Source organism: Balaenoptera physalus (genome assembly GCF_965194825.1).
Source record: "Balaenoptera physalus genome assembly, chromosome: 7".
Taxonomy (NCBI): Eukaryota; Metazoa; Chordata; class Mammalia; order Artiodactyla; family Balaenopteridae; genus Balaenoptera; species Balaenoptera physalus.
Genome location: NC_138886.1, coordinates 93,780,440 through 93,800,621, shown reverse-complemented (window position 1 = coordinate 93,800,621; position 20,182 = coordinate 93,780,440). Strand labels below are relative to the sequence as shown.

The following is a 20,182-nucleotide window of genomic DNA, read 5'->3' as shown; positions in this document are numbered from 1 at the left end:
ACATCACACACATCCTTACACACACGTTTCAAAGTGGCTTGTCTCCCTTCTAGAAAGAATCAACCTGCCTGCTGCCATCCTTTCTCCATAGCCAGGGCAATTCCTCTTGATCCGCCTCCAATGACCCCTCCTCCCCAGTGCAGTCTCAGGTTTCTTCAGGCTCCCCAGTCTCCCCAGGTGAAATGTCCTCGTGTGTCCAGTGCTCTCTTCTCCCTCTACTTCAGTCCAACTGTGTGCCCACCGTGAAATGTCACGTGTGAACCCAAAGGATGTGAGGGATGGCAGGGTCTGTGAGAACACACCCCCAGCCTATAGGCTTACCTCCTTCTGAAGCCATCCTGCAGGCTTGGGCACGGACTACTGCTGCCTGGTAGCCTCAATGAGAAAAGTCAAGACCAGGACCCAGAGAGTGACCTGCTTCAACAGACGCTCAGGATCCAACTGAAGGAGGGGCAGGTTTGAATCATAATAGTAGAATGTGGCTGAAACATTCTGCAGTGGGGGAGGGGCAGAGGGCACGTGGGTCTGGGTAGGGTGGGGGTGGGGAGACATTCCACGAGGGCTCTGGCAGGTAGGCAAGAACCGGAAGTTCCTTCCACCTCACACAGTGGCAACACAATTGGCATGTGCCTCTTCACGCAGTTTATAGACTGTTTTTTTGATTCACGGCACCGAGGTTGGACTTGACGGTCCCTTCCTTTCACTTCTTTTTCCATCAACCTAGTTTTGTGTCCCTCAACACACTCTGCTTCCTACCTGGCTCTTGACTTACTTCAACAGAGACTAGACTTTCTGAACAAAATTCAGAACTGTTAGTCTGATAAACACTTGGGTATTTATGGCCACATGGAACTGAGTATTTGAAATTAGGATTGTCTCAGCAGATCCAGTGTCTCTGACTGCTGTATGTACATCACTCCTAAGGGAGTGGTCCTTGTGCTCCAACCAACATCCAGCAGGACCAGCCTTACTAATGATCCTTTGTGCTGGAAAGCCCCCGTCCATCAAAAAACCGTCATGCAGCCCCCATGTCCAAGACCAGAATTCACTAAATGTCTTTCTCATAGTATTCCATGGTTGTAAAAGATTTAGTTTTTTACCTTTTAAATGATTTTAGTATAATATTTTCAGCGAGCAACACCTTCTCATGGTTCAAAATTAAATTGTGCAAAATGGAATATGCAGTGGCGAGTCCTCCTCCCACCTCTTTCCCCTGTCAACCCAATCCTCTTTCCCAGAGGAAACCAGTGTTATCTCTTTCACAAAAATCTTCCCAGAGATACGTCATGCAACTAAAAACGAAGGTAATCTGTTTTCAGTTTTTAAAATGCCTTCATTTTTTTTCTAGATGAAAATTCATATATGTTCCAATATATCTGAGGATATTTCCAATGATTGTCTTTGTACGGGTATCGTGGCTCCTCTGTTTCTGCACTAGATTCCTAGATCAAGACTTTCTAGTCTCTTAAATTTCAAAGCACCTGAAAGAATAGGGTGGCTCGATCTAGTAAAGAAAAGTAACAAATGCCTAACTGAATTTGACTTTTGAATTTCACATAAACAATGAATTCATTTTTAGTACAACTTTGTCCCATGCAACATTTTGGACATAGTTTTACTGCAAATTCTTTCCCTGTTTATCTGAAATTTACATTTAACTCGAAATCTGTATTTTATCTGGCAACACTACCAAAAAATCAGAACATACTAAGCTATTATCAGTTACTCATCCTTATGAGAAAGAGAACTTGGAGTGATGAGACTCAAGTGTGCACCTTGGCTCCAACAGAAAACACAACTGTAAACATACACAAAATCTGCAGTTTCTTTGGATGAAATGGATTTGGAAGAGCCATCATATAGCACTGAACATCTTGGCTTAGTAGGGGTAAGGACAGAAGTAAGGAACAAGAAGGCAGAAAATCTTCTTCTCTTTCCTTATGTTAAAGGGACTAAACATCCTAGAGCCCTGGTTTTTCTAGGTGTTAAAAGTCCACTACCCATGAGATGGATGTGCACCTTGACACAATGCCAAGAGTTTATCCACCAGTGTCCAATCCCCATTCATACAAGCCCACTTCCATCTAAATCCTAGCCTGCAAGCCCTGCTTACAAGTTTGTTAATTTCCTGTCTGCATTTCATACCCTTGCTCTTTAGAATCTAAGCCTCATCATTGCATATGGCCCCATCTGCACGGGAATGATGGTAGCATTCCTTTTAAAAAACTTGTTTGATTATTTTTTTCATATTGAGAATCCATGTCAGTCAGTTTACCACTATCAAAATGATATGAAAGAGTATTTGCGTTTTGTGTTGTGAGAAGAGAGGACTGTTAGGAAACTTCTCAAGGGAGATGAAGGCTGAAAACCTCAGAGGATGGCAACCAAATCTCTTGGGAGACGAGATTCACTCACTGCTGTAGCAGCAGTACAACTCCTACTGATTGTGGGGTGTTGGGGAAGGAAACAGAGGTTTAGAAGGACTGTTCCACAGTGTGAAAAAGACTCCTGTTGGTGTTTAAGAAGTTCCTTGCCCCTTGTCAGGAAAAATTGACTCAAAAGAAGATGAGAAGATAAGGTGAGAATATTTCAAGCAATATCATGGTGAACTTTATATCTAAAGAAACTCCTGTTGGGGACTGAAAAAAATAAACAATTTGGGAATATCGGTCAGTACTGGAGCTTTTATAATGAAGGAAAACTTAAATGATTGTCAACCAATAACTTCACACTAGAGGGATGGTGAGGCAAAATATTGTACCCAGGCACTCGAGAAAGGCAGGCTTCCTTGTTGCTTCCTCGCCTTGTTCAGTCATTGAACCAATTATTTACAAGATTCTCACTCATAATTCTGATACAGTATTTGAAGGACTCTTCTCAAGGCCACTGATACAAAAATTGCACTGTGCAAAAATTAGCCAGTCCCAATTCTGCAATCACTTTTGTAATACTTCAAAATCCTACACCCCAGAGACAGAGATAATCAAATTAGCCCAAATGTAATTTAGGAAGACCAGTCACAGCAGGGAGTATCTAAAAGTCCTTTGGATCATGATCTCTGACTATTCCTGCACAGAGGCTGGGGGCAGGCATTGACTACTGAGAAAAAACAACTCTGGACATGCATCACAAGCCTCAGAAGACAGTTCATCTTCCACTCAATCATGAAACGTTAAAGAAACGAAGAGATACCATGTTTGTGTCTTGTGGAGTTTTCAAGTCTGTGCACTTGGAGGCGCTTAGTGCTGTTAGACGTGAGGGGTCTTCAGAGGCATCCTGTTGAGTGAGAAATGCTCTAATCTTGCAGTTGACCAGAAAGAGGATCTGATGATTGAAGTTTCTTTGGGAAGTATTACAAAGTCAGGTCAGTAAGCTGATCCCGCTACTATTTTTGTTGTTGTTGTTGTTTTTAATGCCAACTGAAAGTCTGCAAGATATTACAAAAAAGGAGGGAGGGAAAGTAAAATTGTTCCCATACTACCTGCTGTGTTGAAATTGGCCCAGATTGTCCACTCTCTCTCAAAGTTATTAAAAGAAAAAAAAAAACCATACAAAGGAAACACCTGTGAATCAACATTTATTGAAAAACCTCCATGTATTAAATACACTGAGAAAAAATATTCTAGTAGAGTAAATGCGTTTGGAAAAACTCTAGGAATGGAGTCAGGAGACAGTATCTTAAGAGTGTTTCCCAGGTCTGAATTCTTTGCTAGAATTGTTCTTTAACGGAAACTTCAGGCTTGCTAGGAAAAAGGACCTACTGTTTTTTGAAAGGCATAAACAAGAACCAAGGAACTGCAGTCCAAAGGGCATGAAAGCACTTGCCCCAATTTGAGGCTACTGTGCTTAGAGCAGAGCTCTCCAGAACTCTTTGTAGCTAAGTGCATGGGTTTCACGTGTGCAATAGAAAAATCACGAGTGCACATCTCACAAGAGCTGGTTTTAAGAAGAGACCATCACGAAGGTTCCTGGCAAGGAGCGTCGCCAGAGATGCTCCGTAGCGTGCCCGACCCTGCCTTTCTCTCCTCTAGAGACCTCCTGGAACAGATGCCCGCGCGCCCCTCGCCTGCACGCCTGCGCACGCCCACTGGGGCGGGGCTCTCGGGCACGCGGACCGCTGTCCTCCAACAGCTCCCGGCGTCTGTTGGGGGCAGTCGGCTCCGGAAGACAGAAACGTATGCGCGAGCGCGGAGGGTGGGGCCCCAAAGGCCGTCCGGCGGGGGTGGGGCCTGTCATGGCCGCCTCGAGATTCAATTCTAGGAACCCTGAGGTAAGGGGTATGGGGACTTTTCACCCCTCAGGTGTCACCGCTCTGCGCTGTTGTTCACCCTGTGGGTTGTTTGTGCCCTTGTCCGTGTAAGGAGACTCCCCACAATGTGGATTCATGCCCCCATAGAGCTCGATTCTCTTGAGGCGTTTACCCCAGGTTTATTGGCTCCACTGGGGAGCCGGCTGCATGAAGGGTTCAGTGATTGCGGCGCCTACAGTGGGGGGTAAATAGTGCGTGCGAGCTATTAAACAGGTGCCATTCTAGTCTGCGCGTTCTGAAGAGTACAAAAGCTAGAGGGAGTTCTTGTGAGTTGAAAACCCTCATCTGGTTCCAAAGGTGTAGCTCAGGTCACTGGAATATGAGTGAAGATATAGCGAACATCCTCACAGCTTCACTAGTAACTTTTTAACATAAAAATATCAATCAACACTTATGTTCAAACTGTACTCTTTTGTCAATGAGAGGAGTAAGTTTGCTGAATCTAACAATAAGCATTTATTCGTAGTCTGATACTCTCAAATCATGCCGGAATTGCAAGCATAGTTTGGCTGGTGATGCAAGAGTTCAGCAAAAATCAACGAAAGCATTAGGTAAGAATCAATTCGGTATATAGAATTTACAGTGAAGAATAGTGTACATTTTAAGTTATTTGTAAATTATGTGCACACATCCATTATATCTTTAAAATTAATTATATGGTATATATCTCCACACTTCTTTAGGGAGTGCTGATTCAGGTTATTAAGGCTTTGCTTGATGACACACCACTGCAGGTGCGTATGGGGCTTAAGGTAGTTTATGTTTGTATTCTGAGGTTGTGAAAGTACTGTGTGGGTGTGTTTGTAGTGTGAATTACATATATGTGCGTTTGTGGCTTGTTGGAGTTCAGTGTCTGTATTTAAGGATATTAAGAAGTTACATCCTTGTTCTTGGCAATTGGGGAGTTGTGGGTGTTTATGTGTATCTGGAAGTGTCATGTTGTATATACGTATTTGTAGATCTTCCAGGGATTGTAGGACCTCATGGGCAGTGGGTGGTTTTATGTATATCATTATTTGGGAGTCTATTGGGAATGTGTTTCCATGAATTCCTGGCGTGAGGTTTATTTGTGTATTTATGGAGTTGGTGAGAATCTGAGTAGTGTATTTGCATTTGTGGGTTGGTGATGTCTGTGTGGATATTTGGGGTTAAGTGGAAGACATGAGTGTGTTGTTGTGAGAGTGGATGTATTTGAGTTTATGTAGAGGGTTTGAGATGTAATTCAGATGTACTCAAGTTGTTTGGGTTATGTATTTGTAGTGTAAGACTTTGGGAATGTGCGTTTATTTGTGTGTTTTCTCCCAGCATGTTAGAAATGCGTGTCTGATGGTGGGTTTTGAAGGGTTAGCTGCATGTACATAGTGGAAAAGTTGGAAAAAGTACTTGTGTTTATTATTTTTGGTGTAGGGTCATGTGTTTTGCCTATTTTTGAAATGTAGAGGGATCATTTGTATATTCAGGGCATGCTGTATTATGTGCGTTTGTTTTGGTGGTTTTCAGGAATTGTGTATTTTGGTGTGTGTGAGGGCAGGTGTAAGACTATTTTATGGGACTGGTGGTATAATGTATATGTGCATATGAATGTGTTATGTGGTGTGGGGTTTATATGAATCTGTATTCTGGAAGCAGGTGGTGTTATTTCAGTGTGAGTATTTGGGAGTGTGGGATTATGTATATGCAGATAGTGTGAAGCCTTATGTTTATTTTTGGTTATAGGTTGGTATATTTCCATATTTGTAGTATGCTGAGTAATTGGGGGTATATTTGGGGCTTGTGGTGATAAACATGTATGTTGAGTTTGTGTGTGTATTCAAGGAGCGTAGCAGATTAGATGAATATTTTCTAGAGTATGTGTTTACATTTTTCATTGGGGGTTATTTGTGTCTGGAAGTGAGTATTTTTGTGTTGATATAGTAATGGAGTTATGTGTATACAGGAGAATGGGAGAATTTATTTGTACTGGAAGTATATGATATGGTTCTAAGTAAGTATTTAGGGGTATGGAGGTTTAAGATGTGTAATTTGGGACTTGGAAGGGGTTTTATGTGTATTTATATATGATATGCTGGAGATGTGTCCATGTGTCTTAGGAGTGTGTACTGGTTTGTGTGTATATCCATCAGGGCATGGGTGAATTCATAGGATTTGAGGTTGTCAGAAATGGTCACAGTGGTTTCCCGGAATGCTGAGATTTTTGTGTTTGGAAATGTTTGGGGATTGTGGTGGTAATGTTGGATTCTGGAAATGTAAGGATGATGTATAGTGTTTGGGGGGATATATATATTTAGAGATTGGGAATATTTGCTGGTGTGTGTGTCCATGAGTGTGTGGGGGTCATGCGTGTATAGTAGCTACAGTTGAGGGATTGTTGGTGTTTTTGTGTCTTGTATGTATCTGAGCATGAGGGGTGTATGTTCATGGTTAGTTTATGAGAGTGTGCATAAGGGCTTTGTGTGTGTATTAAAGTATTCAGGGATCCTCTTTGTGTCACTTCTGGAATGTACTGGTTGAAGAACTTGGTGGAGTTGCTTATATGTGTATTTTCAATGTTCGTGGGATGGTCCTCTATATATTTGGTAAGTTTGGTTGTTTTGTGCCTGTGTGTGTGTCTTTAGGTTCATGGGGCTTACGGGGTGTGTATTCTGAGATATGGGAGAGGTTCAGTGTATGTATTTGGAAACAGAGAGGCTGTGTAGGTTGTGTGTTCAGGAATTGTGGAGTATATGTATTTTGGGACTGTGGGATTGTGTGTGGGTATTTTTTTGGTGGTTCATGAAACAACTATATACTTGGTGTTTTTTGAGAGCCTATGTGTCTACAGGTTATTTGTTGTGAATATACAGGTAGTGTGTTGGTTGCATATGTTGGTATTTGAGCACATTCAAGGTGAGTGGTTTTGTGTAAAAATCAGGTAGTGAGAGGTGTTTTGTATGTACATTCAGGTTTCAGGTAGCAGTTGTATGGGTGTGTTTAGTGTATATGAAAGATTGTATGTTCTGAGATATGTTCTGGAGATACGTAGTGTGGTTTTGTTTGTATGTTTGGGATGAGAGTTCAGGGTGTTACTCAGGGTGCAGTCAGACTGTGTACACATATTCACGTGAAAGGGGATGTGGTGCACTGGAACTGGCTCGTACTAGCTTGGTATAGTCAATGGTGCATATCTCTTCCCAGCTCTGTGACGTCAGGTTGAAATTAGTCATGCTGAGAATAGTTACACCAGGTAAGTTGTGAAGCTCCGTAAATCAAAGCTTTCCTACCTACCCTTGGAAAGCATTTTATTAAGCATTCATCAGTATTTATCACTGGTGTGTGTGTGTGTGTGTGTGTGTGTGTGTGTGTGTGTGTGTGTGTATGAAGTAAGAATATTCAGGCATCAGTGTGTACGTGTATGGGAGACTCTATGAGAATTTTGAGTAGGGCATTCAGGGGCTGTGGGCCTTGGTATTTGTGCCTTGACCCTGGTCGATCAAGTTGGTGCATTCTTTTTTTTTTTCCTTGCCCATGTACTTTTAATGTTACAAGTACATTTTGTTTCAATTCTGACATATTATTTTATGCTATAATTGATATGTTTTATTTACAATAAATATAACAAAATTTTCTTTTATTATTTTATTAGGTTTTTAGATTCTGTTTTGTTCTAAGTACTCTTTATATGTATACCTGTTACAGTGCCCTTAATTTTCCTTTTTCTTAAAAAATCTTTTGCTATCTAGCCTGTCAGTTTTAAATGGTACTCACTGACACTCATATATACAACAGTCAGTTACCTTTTTCAAATTTCACTCTTCTCCCTCTCTTCTCCTCCCATTTTTAATGGAATTCTTTCCACATACTCGGAACATGTAACAATAAACACTATTCTCTCACCCATTACCCTACTCTTGTGTTAGTATTTGATTTACAATTAAATATATTAAATAATCACCAGCAATCATTTACCAAGGTTTCCTCAGTGTGTGCTGTTTACATGAGCTCATCCTATAGTAGATTCCTCATGAATGACTCACCTGCACAATAGTCCCTGGGTTCTTGCACAGTCGAAACTGTTTACTTATAGACTTGATACGTTAAAGGCAGCTTGGCTGAATATAAAAACCTTGGGTAACTTTTGTTCTATGGAATATTTTGAAAATGCTGTTCCACTGTTGCTTTGCATTGTATTTTGCTCTTGAGAGGCTGGTGCTAGACTAATATTCTTCTCATTATAGGTAATTTGATTATTTTGTTTAGAGAACCTGATGATTTTTTTCCTTAGAGTCGTTTTACTAACATGTTTCTCAAAGTGATTTGTTTTTGAATCATTTTCCCGGGTACAAGGTAGGCCCTCTCAACATGTCAATTTAAGTTATCTTTTATTTCCAGATAGTTTTCTTGCCTTACAGATTTAAATATCAATATTTATTTCTGTTGTGTTTCTTTTTCATTTCTAGTAACTCTAATTATATAAAGATCAGATTTTTTTTTCTTGCCTGCCTGGCATTTCGTCCACTTTCTCCTTAAACATTTTTACTTTTTTAAAAAAATCTCAGATGTATTCTCTTGGTTGTCTTCCTGCCTTTCCTCAAAGTCCCTTATTAAAATTTTATTCCAATCTGTACTCTCTTGGGCACCCTCTAATTTGTTCTTCCTTCCCTGGTGGACTTTGTCTTTTTCTTCAATTCCTTTTCTGAACTTGATTGACTTTCATTGAATTTTTTGTGTGTTTTGTCCTTTTTTGTCATTAGTTTTTAAAATTGCTGATTCAATGCATGCATTCAATGTTAAAAAACTTATTGTTTTAAAACTAATTGCTTGTTTATGAATATTTAATTCAATTTAGAAGTTTGTTACAGTATTCTTCTGCTCCCTTACTAATTTTTGGAAAGAATATCTATCACAGGAAATATTTTAATTTGAATTTTCTATTTACTTTTTGTAGTACTTTATGTTGAATTGAGTTAATTTTTTTTCAATCTTAGGCCTTTTGTTGATAATTTTCCTGGCGTAAGAGTGCCCTCTTTTACCAGTATTTTAAAATGCATTTAAAATTTTTGATTATGTTGGTAATGGTTGGGATGGTGGCAGGAAGAGAGGAGAGGTGGTGTGACATGTTTGTCTTTGGTTTCTGTAGGATCCTTAACTTTTACTGCTTCCTTTTTCTTCCTTCTTTCTTTTCACTGCCACCACTTCTCCATTTGGCAGATTCTCCCCCCAGAAGCAATGCTTCCCAAAGGCTAATACCTACAGTTCTGCTTACTTTCAAGCCCAATTCTTATAGCTGATGCCAGAAATTGACAATTCTTCAACTTGTGTTTAACATTTTGACACTTACTCTTGTAATTTCACTTTCTGGAAGTGATTTTTGTCTATCTTTATCTGCACCTTCTGTTCCACTCTTCTTTTTCACATAATCTCTTAAGTTCGCCTTCCCTCATTCTTCATGCCTGTAGACTTTTACCAGCCATGATGATACCGACCAGGGTTCTTGGCCTTCCTCAATAAATAGAAATTGACTAGCGGCCAGACAAGAAATTCAGGCAAGGCTTTATTGGGGCCCTTGCTGCAGCAGTGGGGAGCCAGAACAAGTTACAGGTTCCCTTGCTCACTTGCTCCCTTGGTGGGGGGGAAGTGAGCTGGTTCTTTATATGGGGTGAGCGTAGGGGGTGTCCAGGGGTCAGGCCAGAGGGGTAGCTTAAGTGTTTTGTCCACCCCTCTGGTGGTGTTGAGTGCAGGGGGCGTGCCCAGTACCCTGCTTTTGCTCCAGACACCCTGTTTTTTGCTCCTAGGTCTTCAGAAGTGACAGTAGGGAGGTTTTTTGTTCTTTTTGTATCTTTTGTCCGTAATTTGTCCCAACTGCGCATGCATGCAGTTATTTTTAGCCCCTTATAGTTTCTTTGCATTTTTTTGCTTGAGGAGAGGTTTGTCCAGGTGCAAGCATTGCAGCACTGCAGCAAAAGGTCCCAGGTCCCAGGCCTGTCTCAATGAGAGCCTCTTGAAATTTGCTTTTCATTTCTCTACTTGTAAATAATTAGAAGTTCGTGGTATTCTCTGTACCCTAGTATATCTAAAGCATGGCCAATAGTAATTTTATTAGTGTTCTTTATTTGTGTTGTTTTACTTGTCATTGTTGATCTTCTGGTTTGGAAGGTTGAAGAGATTCAGATTCAGGTGGTCACCATTACAGTCTGTAGCTGGACAGTTTCCCAGGCAAGGTTTTAAACAAGAAAATGGCAGTTTTAGAAGCTGAGCAGAGGCACTACTGCAAGATTGAAAGAGTGGAATTGGGGATCGCAGTAATTGTTCTGGTTGGTGAAGTGACTCACAATAAGTAAGTGGCAGTGGAATTTAGAAGTGAGGATGGATTCAAATTGCACTCAAAACGATAAGGACGAATTGTCAGTTTCTTAAATAAATTGTCTTGGGACTTCCCTGGTGGTCCAGTGGTTAAGACTCTATGCTCCCAATGCAGGGGGCCCAGGTTTGATCTCTGGTCAAGGAACTAGATCCCACATGCTGAAACTAAATATTCCTGCATGCCACAACTAAAGATCCTGCATGCTGCAACGAAGCTCCTGCACGCAGCAACTAAGACCTGGCACAGCCAAACAAACAAACAAATAAATAAATAAATATTTAAAAAATAAATTGTCTCTTTTTAAAAAATTGTTATGTATGGACTAAATTTTCTATTCATCGATAGCAAAATAATCATTTCATGGGTTAAGATAACCTCCTGCCAATGCACAGTAAAGATACCCACTGGTCATTGACCTTCAGGAAAATTCCAAAGGAAGCATTATATTTTTTTTTATTGAAGTATAGTTGATTTACAATGTTGTGTTAGTTTCAGGTGTACAGCAAAGTGATTCTTTTCAGATTCTTTTCCCTTACAGGTTATTACAAAATATTGAGTATAGTTCCCTGTGCTATATGGTAGGTCCTTGTTGATTATCTATTATATATATGGTAGTGTGTATATGTTAATTCTGAACTCCTAATTTATCCCTCCCCTCCTTTCCCTTTTGGTTCCATAAGTTTGTTTTCTATGTTTGTGGATCTATTTCTGTTTCATAAATAATTTCATTTGTATCTTTTTTTTTAGATTCCACATATAAGTGATATCAAATGATATTTATCTTTCTCTGTTTGACTTACTTCACTTAGTATGATAATCTCTCGGTCCATCCATGTTGCTGCAAATGGCATTATTTCATTCTCTCTTTATGACTGAGTAATATTCCATTGCATATAAATAGCACATCTTCTTTATCCATTCATCTGTTGATGGACACTTACGTTGTTTCCATGTCTTGGTATTGTTAATAGTGCTACTATGAACATTGGAGTGCATGTATCTTTTCAAATGAGACTTTTCTCTGGATATATGCCCAGGAGTGGGATTGCAAGATCACATGGTAACTCTATTTTTAGAGTTGGTCCATTCTCTAGGGCCAAAGAATCCCCATAAATGTTGATGATTTCTGGCCCCTCTTCGTGCAGATGGGTTCAGGGTGTCTGTACCTAGGCAGGTTCACACTCCTTCAGCATTTGTGTGGTCCTGGCATATGGGTCTTGAGATGAGTGAGCCTGGTGGACAAACGGCCATGTAGAGCAGCAGCAGTGTATTAATCAAGTTTTCATTTTCTGTATTTTGTGATGTTTTGACATCTTAAAAAGCTGTGTTGCCAGGGAGAGACTGCCCCACACTGGGCTAGCAAAGGGCTCTCTGGGAGCTTGTCTTTCATATGCAAATCAACCAGCCAGTCTGGGGTCTAGAGCCCCAATTACCCCATTTATCTAAATTACACACTAAGCCAATGTTTCCCCTGACCTAAAATGTCCCAGGGTCAGGTACCAGGCAACTAGGGACCACACCTATAGCCTAAAACCCACTAGAATTATTCAAACTAAGCAATCCTAAATTGTTTACTCTGCCCTCCCTTACATTTTCTGTCAAAATTCCAATAAACTCTCTGGCATAGGCTTTCTCCTTGTTCCTGCTTCTGCCTCCTGACCAAACCTGGTACTTACCCACTAGCCCTGTGTGGTGTTGCATGTCCTCTTCTTTCAGGAAATGTAACTAATGAGTTTCAGAGGCATTGGCCTCTCTGTATCATCACTTGGTCACCTCCGTAAATTAAATCCTGGACATAATTTTAGAACAGTTGGCACAGTGAGCAGAATGAATCAAGTGTTCAATGGACGGGTCACCTCTGGGCTGCTCTTGGCTTTCTAACTGATTTTACCACACAGCAAGTTCTGCCTAAGACGGCACTGTTAGTTCTTGGTGCATTTGCACTTTGGCTGCTGCCACTTTGTGCTGTGTCTACCATATGCTGTATTCCAACTTAAATTGTTATAGGATCTTGAAGGAGTAGTCCTTAAGGTCCTTCTCAGCTCCTTCTGTAACTTAAAGGTGCTATAGTATAGGTCTGAAAAGGCTATAATTCACTAGTTGGCACCTTAGCCAGGACAGATTCATCTCATCAGTCTCTTTTTGTCTGAGATCAACATACGTGCTTTTTAGGCTGGTGACCCTAGGACTGACTAGAATAACTAGTTAACATACAAGGCAGAGGTTTCTCCCAAAAGTGAGTGAGGAGAGGCTTCCTCCAATAGACTGTGTTGGGATGCCAGTCTGATCAACTAAGCGAACAATGGTGGACTGCAGTTTTGTTTTGTTTTCCATCTTCATTGAGAAATAATTAACATATAACATTGAGTGAGTTTAAGGTATACAATGTGATGATTTGCTACACATACATAATTGCAAAATGATTACCACAGTATGGTTAGTTAACTTTTCCATTCCTTCACACAGTTACCTTTGTGTGTGTGTGGTTAAGCCATTTAAGATCTACTCTCTTAGCAACTTTGAAGTATATGATACAGTATAGTTAACTGTAGTCACCATGCTGTACGTTAGATGACCAGAACTTATTCATCTTATAACTGGAAGTTTCCACCATTTGATCAACATCTCCCCATTTCCCCCAATTCCTAGACCTTGGCAACTACCATCCTACTCTGTTTCTGTGAGTTTCAGCTTTTTTACATTCCATGTATAAGTGATAGCACACAGTATTTGTCTTTCTGATTTATTTCACTTGGCATAATGCCCTCATGGTCAATCCATGTTGCTCAAAAGGCAAGATTTCATTCTTTTTCTTGGCTAAATAATATTCCATTGTGTGTATATCTATATATATAGATATATTTGTCACATCTTCTTTAACCATTCTTCTGTTGATGGACACTAAGGTTGTTTCCATATCTTGGCTATTGTGAATAATGCTTCAGTGAATATGGGAGTGCAGATATTTCTTTGAGATAGTAATTTTATTCCATTTCCTTTGGCTATATATCCAGAAGTGGGATTGCTGGATCATATGGTAGTTCTCTTTTTAATTTTTTGAGCATACTGTTTTGCATAATGGCTGTACCAATTTACATTCCCACCAACAGTGTACAAGCATTCCTTTCCCTCCACTTTTATCTTTTGTCTTTTTTATGATAACCATTCTAATAGGTTTGAAGTGATATCTTATTGTGGTTTTGATTTGTGTTTCATTAATGATTATTGATGTTGAGCATCTTTTCATACACCTGTTGGTCATTTATATGCGTTCTTCGGAAAACTGTCTATTTAGATCTTCTGTCCATTTTTTAATTGAATTGCTTGGTTTTTTGCTGTTGAGTTAAATGAATTTCTTATGTATTTTGGATATTAACCCCTTATTAGTCTGTTTACAAATATTACTCTCATTCCATATGTTGCCTTTTCATTTTGTGAATTGTTTCTTTGCTGTACAGAAGGTTTTTAGTTTGATGTAGTCCCATTTTTTAATTTTTGTTTTTGTTGTTTGTGCTTTTGATGTCATATCACTAAGACAAATGTCAAGGAGCTTCTACCCTATGTTCTCTTCTAGGAGTTTTACAGTTTCAGGTCTTATGTTTATGTCTTTAATCTATTTTGAGTTAATTTTTGTGAATGGTGTAAGTTAAGAGTCCAGCTTCATCTTCTACATGTGATATCCAGTTTTCCTAACACCATTATTTGAAGAGACTATCCTTTCCCCAGTGAGTATGCTTGGCTCCCTTGTCAAATAATAATTGACTGTATATGTGTGGGTTTATTTCCGGGCTGTCTACTCTGTTCCATTGTTTTATGTGTCTGTTTTTATGCCATACTCTTTTGATTACTATAACTTTGTAATAAGGTTTGAAAACAGGAAGTGTGGTAACTCCAGCTTTGTTTATTCTTTGTCAAGATTGCTTTGGTTTTTCGTGGTCTTTGTGGTTCCATTTGAATTTTAGGATTGTTTTTTCTATTTCTGTGAAAAATGCCATTGGAATTTTGATATGAATGACATTGAATCTGTAGATGGCCTTGGGTAATGTGGATATTTTAACAATGTTAATTCTTCTGATCCATGAACATGGGGTATCTTTCCATTTATTTGTGTCTGTCAAATTCTTTCATCAAAGTCGTATAGTTGCAGTGTACAGATCTTTTGCCTCCTTGGTTAAATTTGTTCCTAAGTATTTAATTATTTTGGATGCTATTATAAATAAGATTGTTTTCTTTATTTCTTTTTCAGATATTTGGTTGCTAGTGTATAGAAATACAATTGATATCTGGATGTTGATTTTTGTATCCTGGAACTTTACTGAATTTTAAAAATTAGTGCTAACAGTTTTTGATGGAGTCTTCAGGATTTTCTATCTATGAGACCATAAATCGGCAAACAGTTTTACTCCTTTCTTTCTGATTTTCATGCCTTTTATTCCTTATTTTTGCCTGACTTCTCTGGTTGGGACTTCTGGTATCATGTTGAATATGTGTGGTGCCACTCTGGGTACCCTTGTCTTGTTTTCTTGTTTCTGATCTTAGAGGAAAAGCTTTCACCCTTTCACTCTTGAGTGTGATTTTAGCTGTAGGATTGTTGAATATGACCTGTATTCTATACTCAATTTGTGAAGAGTTTTTTTTTTAATCATGAAAGGATATTTTGTTTCATCAAATGTTCTTTCCCCATCTATTGCGATGATTATATTATTTTTATCTTTCATTTTATTAGTGTGGTGTATCACATTTATTGATTTGCATATGTTGAACCATCCTTGCAGCACAGGGATAAATTCCACTTGATCATGGTGTATGATCCTTTTAATGTGCTGTTCAATTTTTTTCTATTGTTTTTCTGGTCTCTATTTCATTTGATTCTGCTCTGATTTTTGTTGTTTCCTTTCCTCTGCTAAATTTTGATGTAGTTTGTTCTTTTCTTTAAATTTTTTGATGTGTGAAGTTAGGTTGTTTATTTGAGATATTTATTTTTTCTTAACATAGTCATATATTGTTACAAACTTCTGTTAGAACTGCTTTTGCTGCTTCCCATAAGTTTTAGTGTGTTGTGTTTCCATTTTCATTTGTTTTAAGATATTTTATTTCTGTTTTGATTTCTTCTTTGACCCACTGGTTGTTGAAGAGTGTGCTGTTTAATTTCCACATATTTCTGAGTTTTTCCATTTTTCTCCTGTTAATTGATTTCTAGTTTCATACCATCATGGTTGGAAAAGTTGTTTGGTATCAATTCAGTCTTCTTAAACTTGCTGAGAATTGTTTTGTGAGCTAGCATATGATCTATCCTGGAGAATGTTCCATGTGCACTGGAGAAGAATATATATTCCACTGCTCTTGGATGGAATATTCTGCATATGTCTGTTAGGTCCATTTGGCCTAAAGTATAGTTTGAGTCCAGTGTTTCCTTATTGATTTTCTGTCTATATGGTCTGTTCATTGTTAAAAGTGGGATAGTAAAGTCTTCTACTATTATTGTATTGTTGTCTATTTCTGCCTTCTTCACTGTTAATATATTTGGGTGCTCCAATGTTGGGTGCATATGAATTTACGATTGTTATATTCTCTTGGTGAATCAACCCCTTTATCATTATGTAATGATCTTCTTTGTCTCTTGTTACAGTGTTTGAGTTAAAGTCTCTTTGTCAAAGATGCAGACATAGAGAATGGACTTGAGGACATGGGGAGGGGGAAGGGTAAGCTGGGAAGAAGTGAGAGAGTGGCATGGACATATATACACTACCAAATGTAAAATAGATAGCTAGTGGGAAGAAGGCACATAGCACAGAGAGATCAGTTCAGTGCTTTGTGTCCATCTAGAGGGGTGGGATAGGGAGGGTGGGAGGGAGATGCAAGAGGGAGGAGATATGCGGATGTATGTATATGTATAGCTGATTCACTTTGTTATACAGCAGAAACTACCACATCATTATAAAGCAATTATACTCCAATAAAAATGTTAAAAAAAATAAGTAAAGTCATTTGTCTGATATAAGTATAGCTATCCATGGTCTCATGTTGTTTGCATTTTCAGGAAATATTTTTTTTTCCCTTCACTTTCAGTCTGTATGTGTCTTTGAATCTGAAGTGAGTTTTCTGTAGGGAGCATTTAGTTGGATCTTTTTTAAAAAAAATCCAGCTCCTCTGCCTTTTGACTGGAGAATTTAATCCATTTATATTTAAAATAACTGTTGATGGGTAAGGGCTTACTAATGCCATCTTATTAATATTTTTCTGACTCTTTTGTAGTTCCATTGTTCTTTCTTCCTCTCTTGCTTTCTTTGTGAATTGATGATTTTCTGTAATGTTAGCTTTGATTCTTCTCTCTTTAACTGTTATGTATCTATTGTAGGTTTTTGCTATGTGGTTACCATGAACCTTACATAAAACATAGATGTAACATTTTATTTTAAGTTGATGACAACTTAACTTCAATTGCATACCAAAATGCTACCCTTTTACTCCCCCACCCCACATTTTATGTTTTTGATGTCAAAATTTACCTCTTTGTATATTGTATATTTTTACAAATTATTATTATTGTCATTTTTAATAATTTTGTCCTTTAACCTTTATAGTAAAGTGATTAACACAACACTGTATTACAGTATTACAGTATTCTGAATTTGTCTATATACATACCTTTACCAGAATGTTTTATATTTTCATATGTTCTCATGTTAGTAATTACCGTCATTTCCTTTCAGCTTGAAGAAATCCTATCAGCATTTTTTGTGAGGCATGTCTAGGGTAGAATAGCTCCCTCAGCTTTTGTTTGAGAACAAACATCTCTTCTTCGTTTCTGAAAGATAGCTTTGCTGGATAAACTTCTTTGGCAGTGTTTCTCTTTCTGCGCTTTGAATTTTTCATCCCACTCTCTCCTCGCTTGAAAGGTTTCCACTGAGTATACACTGATAGCCTTAATGGGGGTTCCTTTATTATGTGAGGGTTTGTTTTTCTCTTGACAGTTTTAAAAATTCTCTCTTTGTCTTTGATTTTACACAGTTTTTGAATAGTGTGTCTTTGAGAAGATCATTTTGGGTTGATATTTGGTGTTGACCTATTAGCTTCATGAACTTATATGTCCAAATCTTCTCTCCCCAGATTGGGAAGGTATCAGCCATTCTTTCTTTCTTTTTTGGCTTAAAAGAGCAGAAATTTATTTTCTCACAGTTTTGGAGGCCAGAAGTCCAAAATCAAGGTGTTTGCAGGGCCACGATCTCTCTGGAGACTCTAGAAAAGATTCCTTTCCTTGCAATTTCCAACTTCAGTGAATGGCTGTTGGCATTCCTTGGCTTGTGGCTGCTCACTCCAATCTCTGCCTCCATTTTCACATGGTCTTTCTCCTCCTTTCCGTCTGTGTCTTCTCCTCTTATTATAAGGACACTTGTCATTAGATTTAGGGCCCACCTGGATAATCTAGAATGATTGCAAATTAGTTTTTGATATAATTACATATGCGAAGACCCTTTTCCAAAATAATGTCACACTAACAGGTTCCAGGGATTAGAACATGGACATATTCAGTGGGGGCACCATTTAATTCATTATACCCAATGTGTGGTGCCCTTCCAAGTGGCAGGGAAGCATTTGTCACGCACACATTGAACTTTCCTACAGGTGCCCACATCCTATTCTCAAACTTGCCAAGTACCCAGATGGGTTTCTGTGATGCCAGCAAACCCAGACAGGATGCAGAGTGGGACCCAGACACAGCTTTGTTTCATGTTAGCTTTCAGTGATGTCTCTTTTTTTTCCTTTCTTTTTTTTAACCTTTCTTTTTTATTGCGTTAAGTATATATCTAACATAAAGTTTACCATATTAATAATTTGTAAGCATTCAGTTCAGTGGTACTAAATACATTCACATTGTTGTGCAGCCATCTCCACCATCCATCCTTATAACTCTTTTCATTGTAAATCTGAAACTGTATACTTATTAAACAACTCAACTTCTCCATTCCCCCAGCCTCTGGCAACCACCATTATATGTTCTGTCTTTTTGATTTTGACTACTGTAAATGCCTCATATCAGTGGACTCATACAGTTTTTGTCTTTTTGTTACTGGTTTATTTCACTTAACATAATGTATTCAAGGTTTGCCTATGTTGTAGCATATTACAGAATTTCCTTCCTAAAAAGGAAGTTTTTAGAATAAAACAATGAAATATTCCATTGTAAGTATATACCACATCTTGCTTATTCATTCCTCATTTGATGGGCACTTGAGTTACATCCATGTTTTAAATAATATGAATAATACTTCTAGGAATGTGAGTGTACAAATATCTCTTCAAGACCCTGCTTTGTTTTTGGTATATACCCAGAAGTGGAATTTCTAGGTAATATGGTAATTCTACTTTTAATTTATTGAGGAACCTCCACACTTTTTTCCATTGTAGCTGTACCATTTTAAATTCCCACTGACAGTGCACAAGGGTGCCAATTTCACCACATCATTGTCAGTACTCGTTGTTCTCTAAGAAGTCATTACCGAATCAAATATCATGAAGCTTTTGTCTTGTGTTTTCTTCTAAGAGTTTTGTTGTTTTAGGTCTTATATTTATGTTCTTGATCTATTTTGAGTCAATTCTGTATATGGTGTTAGGTAGGGATCAAATGTCATTCTTTTGTATGCGTATATCCATTTTCAACAGCACCATTTGTTGGAAAGACAACCCTTTACCCATTAAATAGTCTTGGTATTCTTGTCAAAAATCATTTGATTGTATATGTATTTATTTCTGGTCTCTGTATTCCACTCCATTGCTCTATATGTCTGTCTTTATGCCAATACTATATTGTTTTGATTACTATAGCTTTGTAATAGGTTTTGAAACCAAGAAGTGTGAGTCCTCCAGTTTTGTTTTTTTCAAGATTTTTCTGGGCTGTCTGAGGTCCCTTGAAATTCCATATGAATTTTAGGCTAGATTTTTTTCTATTTTTGCAAAAATATCTTTGGGATATTGATAAGTATTACATTGAATCTGTGGATAACTTTGGGTAATAGTGACATTTTAACAATATTAAGTCTTTCAATCCATGAACCTGGGATGTATTTCCATTTATTTATGTCTTCTTTTATTTCTTTTAGCAATATTTTGTAGTTTTCATTTTGCAAATCTTTCACTTTTTTTAAAAAATTAATTAATTTATTTTTGGCTGTGTTGGGTCTTCGTTTCTGTGTGTGGGCTTTCTCCAGTTGCGGCAAGCAGGGGCCACTCTTCATCACTGTGCATGGGTCTCTCACTGTCGTTGCTTCTCCCGTTGCAGAGCACAGGCTCCAGACGCGCAGGCTCAGTAGTTGTGGCTCACGGGCTTAGTTGCTCCACGGCATGTGGGATCTTCCCAGACCAGGGCTCGAACCTGTGTCCCCTGCATTGGCAGGCAGATTCTTAACCACTGCACCACCAGGGAAGCCCCAAATCTTTCACTTTTGTGGTTAAGCTAATCCTTAAGTATTTTATTCTTCTTGATACTATTGTAAATGGGTTTAAAAATTTTTTTTCTTTTTCAAATTGCTCAC

General features: G+C 38.4%; 1 long non-coding RNA gene across 1 annotated transcript; it reads left to right on the top strand.

The window, feature by feature from the left end:
- Positions 1–4,558: 4,558 nt before the first annotated feature.
- Positions 4,559–18,709, top strand: LOC309664549. Its single transcript, XR_014265917.1, has 3 exons — positions 4,559–5,043; positions 7,484–7,532; positions 18,276–18,709. It is a non-coding gene; the product is annotated as an uncharacterized lncRNA (long non-coding RNA).
- The last annotated feature ends 1,473 nt before the right edge of the window (positions 18,710–20,182 follow it).